A 5,760-nucleotide genomic window follows, 5' to 3' on the forward strand; every position below is an offset into this window, starting at 1 on the left:
ATCTGAAGCTGGGCCTTATTGGGCTAGAGCTACTTAAGGTTCTCCTGTAAGGTCATCTGCAGTCATCCCCACTGAAAGTCAGTATCCTTCAACCAGCCATGCTTCAGCCACTCTGGTAGGTCTGCATAGGAGCACTAAGACAGGTAAATGTCCATGGAAGGTACTAAGGGAATTTAAAAGGGTGATTAGTTGACTTTTGTATGCAGTATGGCGTGGTTTCCTTTATAAATTTTGATTTGGCATTTTTGCTTTGTGGTTGTTTAATTGCAGCACTCTGGCCAAGAGGATGCTGTGATGGTCAGTGACAGAGGGAAGGTAATGTGTGGGACTATTGGTAAATGGAGGATCTGTGTTGCATTCAGTGGTACCACAGTCAGATGATTTGATCATGGACAGTCTGGTCAGAAAGTGGTGTGTTGGTTGCCTCTCCCTTCCTCCTGTTACTCTAGCACCTCTTTCTCAGCTAGTCACTATACGCATTATGGTAAGGTTGGTACGTAGCAGACTGTGACGAGTATTAGCCCCTGCTCAACCAAGTACTGAGGACTCCTCCAGAGCATTCCAGCAGTGGAAGTGTTACTTAAGCATACCAATCATCTCTTTGATCACATTTAATTTGGTAGCATGGCTTTTGTTTATGCATCCTGCCCACATATGCATGGGTTGTGCACTGGAATTATGAGCCATGTCAAAAGATAGTCCATAGAAAAAAGAAAGACATGTATCTATATAGCACCTTTCATGACCTTAGGATTTCTCAAAGTGCTTTACAGCCAATGAAATGCCTTTGAAGTATACTCACTGTTGTAATGTAGGAAATGCATGAGCCAATTTGTACACAATAAGCTCCCACAAATAGCAATGTGATAATGATCAAACAAGCTGAAGTTTGTTATGTTGATTGAAGGATAAATATTGGCCAGGACTCTGGGCATAACTCACCTGGTTTTCTTCAAAGTAGTGTTGTGGGATATTTTACATCCACCTGAGAGGGCAGGCGGGTATCAGTTTAACGTCTTATCCAAAGAACAAAATTCCAACAGTTCAGCACCGCCTCAGCACTGCATTGAAGTGTCTGCCTAGATTTTTGTGCTCAAGTCCTGGAGTGGGACAGCGAGATGGCATCTACACTACCCTTGCCCGCAGCACTCACTGCAGGCCACACATGCATTGTATCTCACCACCTGCAGTCCTCGCCTCTAAGCTGTCTTCTAAATTATGCACAGTATCAGTATCTGAGCAGGTAGCTGCAAGTGTGAGAGTGAGTGATGGTGTTTCTTCTTCATCACTGTCTTCATCACTGACCAGGTTGCAGTTCTTTGGTAACTAAAAGAAGAAAGACACAATATTAGGGTTGTTGTGAGAAGAGTGAAGGAAAGCAGAGATGCATGCTTGTTAATCAGGAGAGAGTGTGGAACGAGGGATCAAAATCTGGGTTAAAATGCTGAGTTAAAATCCTGGAACTCCCTCCCTAACAGCACTGTGGGTGTATCTACACCACATGGACTGCAGTGGTTCAAGAAGGCAGCTCACCACCACTGTCTCAAAGGCATTTAGGGATGGGCAATAAATGCCTGCCTAGCCAGCGAAGCCCACACCCAGTGAATGAATTTTTAAAAAATAATTTTTAAAGTGGGATGTGAGAAGGAAGGTTAAGTATGAGGATACCATCATCTTTGATGGTCTCAGCCTTGCCGTTGGCCAGGGATTCAGTTATGGTTGCTCCAATGATTGCGACCAACTCCACAAGAGGGTGAGGACGTGCAGCTTGCCATCCACTGGTTAGGTGCTACTGCCTGCTGTTATGTACCGCCTTGTCCTGCAGGAATGTGAAAAGTGTGTCAGTGTTTGGCTGATGTATCTGTTATGGTTGAATAGTGTGCAAGCTGTGAGATGTCGGTGTGAAGCTTGCAGCAGTGCTAAGTGGGTGAGGGTGAGGGTGAGGGGAAGAACATAAGAAATAGGAGCAGGAGTAGATCGTATGGTCCCTCGTGCCTGCTCCACCATTCGATAAGATCATGGCTGATTTGATCTTGGCCTCAATGTCAGTGTCCTGCCTGTTCCCTATAATCCTTGACTCCACTATGGTGCAAAAATCAATCAATCTCAGCCATGAATGTGTTCAATTATTCAGCTTCCACAGATCTCTGGGATAGAGAATACCAAAGATTCATGATCCTCTGAGAGAAGAATTTCCTCTTCAGCTCCATTTTAAATGGGCGACCCCTTATTCTACAACAATGCCCCCTATTTCTAGGTTCCCTCACAAGGAGAAACATCCTCTCAGCATCTAGCCCTATCAAGCCTCCTCAGAATCTTATATGTTTCAACAAGATCGCCTCTCATCATCTAAACTCCAGTGAGTATAGGCCCATCCTATTTAACCTTTCCTCATAAGATACCCCTTCATTCCAAGAATCAACCTAGTGAAGCTTCTCTGAACTGTCTCCAATGCAAGTATATCCCCCCTCAAATAAGGAGACTAAAACTGTACGCAGTATTGTAGATGTGATCTCACCAATGCCCTCTAGATTTGTAGCAAAACTTCCCTAGTTTTATGCTTCATTCCTCCTTGCTATAAAGGCCAACATTCCATTTGCCTTCCTAATTACTTGCTATACCTGCATGCTAACTTTTTGTATTTCAAACACAAGGACACTCAAATCCCTCAGTAATGTAGCATTCTGTAGTCTCTCTCCATTTTAGTAATGTTCTGCTTCTTTATTCTTCTTGCCAAAGTGAATAATCTCCAGATATTCCAGATTATACTCCATCTGCCAAATCTTTTTCCATTCAATTAACCTATCTATATCACTTTGCAGACTCTGTGCTCTCTTTTCCACCTGACTTTGTATTATTAGCAAATGCGGCTGCAATACTCAGTCCCTTCATCCAAGTTATTAATGTAGATTGTAAATAATTGAGACCTCAGCACTGATCCATGTGGCACCCCACCAGTTATGCCTTGCCAACCTGAAAATGACACAATTATCCTGATTCTGTTTCCTTTAGTTCGCCAATCCATTATCCATGCTAATATATTACCCCCAACACCATGAGCTCGTTTCTTGTGTAGTTATATTTTATGTGGTACCTTATTGAATGTCTTTAGAAAATCTAAATACACTACATCTACTGATTCCCCTTTATTCACCCTCTGCTCATTACATCCTCATAGACTCTAATAAATTTGTCAAACATGATTTCCCTTTCATAAAATCACATTGACTCTGCTTGAATTGTATTATGATGTTCAAATGTCCTGCTACTACTTAATAATGGATTCCCGCATTTTCCCTTTGACAATTTCCCTGCTTTTTTGAATAGGGACATAACATTTGGGGTTTTCCAATCCACTGGGACCTTCCAAGAGTCATGGAAATTTTGGAAGATTACAACCAATGTATCCAGTATTTCTGCAGTCACCATCAAGTCCAAGGGATCTGTCAGCCTTTAGTCCCATTAGTTTGCCTAGCACTTTTTCTCTAGTGATAATGATTGTTCCACCCTCCCTTTTGCCCCCAATTTTCTACTATTAGTGGGATGTTTTATGTCTTTTACTGTGAAGACAGATACAAAATATGTGTTCAAAGTCTCTGCCATTTCCTTGTTTCCCATTATTAATTCCCGAGTCCCATTGTCTGAGGAACCAACATTTACTTTGGCTACTCTCTTCCTTTTCCTTTACTTGTAGAAGCCCCTAGTGGCAATTTTTAGATTTTCTCCTGCTTTGTTTTAGTATCCTTTACTGATTTCTAAAGTTTTCCCAGCCTTCTGGCCTACTGTCATCTTGGCGACATTGTATGTCTTTTCTTTCAAATTGATGCCATCCTTAACGTCCTTAGTTAGCCTCACACACCACTTAATGCATCACAGTCACATCACTCGTCCACTAACTATGAATGTTAGGTATGAGTTGTGATTGATCAACATTGTTGGAGGGTGAGTAAGGGGTGTGTGGTGCAATCAATAGAGTGTAAAGCTAGTGGGGCAGTTGATAGAATATGGCATCTGTAGACACATTCATTGACCTTGATCATTTTTGTGAACAGCTGTGACACTGCATCCTGGCCCTTGGAGTAGACTCATGGCATTGACCGCCACAGCTATCTGCTCCCAGTGCCTCTGCAAATCTTGCCAGGGGAGCCTCCTGGCCCCCGGTAAACAGATGACACTACCCCCTCCTCTGTATTTCCTCCATCAAGGTCTCAAAGAGGTTAATGCTCTTTGTGGAGAGGGGTTACACAGATATATATGATTCAAATGCCTATCCCAGGGCTTGTATGGGCATGTTTATTAATTTTGTCCCAGGCACATTTTGGGAAGTTTTTATGTGTCTTGTAAAATGCTTGAGGAAAATTCATCTGTCAGTTTGAAGGAATAGCACTGACTGGGCACCAGATGGCAGTGTGTTGGGATTGCACAATTTCCCCAAAGTTCAGAGCACTCGAATAAACAACCAGAAGTGAGCTGATGAAGGGTCATACGGACTCGAAACGTCAACTGTATCCCTCTCCGCAGATGCTGTCAGACCTGCTGAGTTTTTCCAGGTATTTTTGTTTTTGTTCCAGAAGTGAGCTAAGGTGTTTGCTGCTACATTTATTTAAATGGGTCTAAAATTCCCCCACTTTTTGTGAAAAATCTTGCTACAACATTTCCCTAATCTTGATGACTATAATTAATATTCTATTGGATAATCAGACTAACAGGCCTATTAAAAAATTGACTTCCTTAGAATGAAATCCATTCTTTAAAATGTGACAAACACAATTGCATGTTGTTTAAAGAAAAGATATGTTTCATTTTAGATATAGGCTCAGAGTTTCCTTAAACAGGCAACTATTTTCAATTGGTGCAGATGCAATCTAGCAAACAAAATGGGACAAAGAAACTTGGCATTGGAACTTGACACTTAAGAATAGCTTCCATGCTTACCCAGCCATGACCCCATTCTGACCGAGAACTTCCTGCTGTAAATGCATTTAGTGAAGTGGGGGTATTACCAAGTGCCCCCTGAAATTAACCTCTATTTCCACTCGCACAATGCCTCTTTAGAATCACTAATGTAGAAGTGGTGGAACTGAGCCTTTATGGTACTCTACAGGTGAGAAGCGCTTGGGAAGGTGAAAGTACACCTAAGTGTGTGAATCTGCAACAGTTTGGCTTAAAATCATTGCCATTATTTTGAAGCCTTAAGTTCTGAACATTTGGAAGGTACTTTGTCAAGCTTGCTGAGGAATTTAAAAGGAACCCTGTATCGTGAAATTCCATTGTTCCTATGTTTTAAGGAGAAGGATGGCAAAGACATGGAGCATGAAAGAATGGAAACCAGGTAGCTGAGTGCAGTATGGTGCACACAGGCAACTCCTGCATCCATGTTAGTATCTACAGACTGTGGAAGACCACTTTTTTTCTGAGGGCAGTGCCTGAATAAGCTACATTTTCCTCTTAACACTGTAATGGTAACATGTACGCTGTTGGAACCTGGCTTGTAGCTTCTTTCCGCTGAGGTAAACAGCTTTGTCTCTGGCTGTTAAGGTGACAAAATATTTAACCTCTGTGCATCCAAGTCTTTCCAGGCAGCCTCTGATGACATTCGTCACATTAGTCAGTTGGCCTTTATTGCTGCATTAGATACATTATGAATGCCTTATTCAGGTATGCCTCTGAGTTCATTCAATTCCACATGGACTCAGCAAAACAAAATAGAAACAGCCGCATCAACTTCTTGAGTAGCTGAATTTCTAGAAGAGCATGGTG

The sequence above is a fragment of the Cetorhinus maximus genome, chromosome 8 (assembly GCF_964194155.1).
Source record: "Cetorhinus maximus chromosome 8, sCetMax3.hap1.1, whole genome shotgun sequence".
Taxonomy (NCBI): domain Eukaryota; kingdom Metazoa; phylum Chordata; class Chondrichthyes; order Lamniformes; family Cetorhinidae; genus Cetorhinus; species Cetorhinus maximus.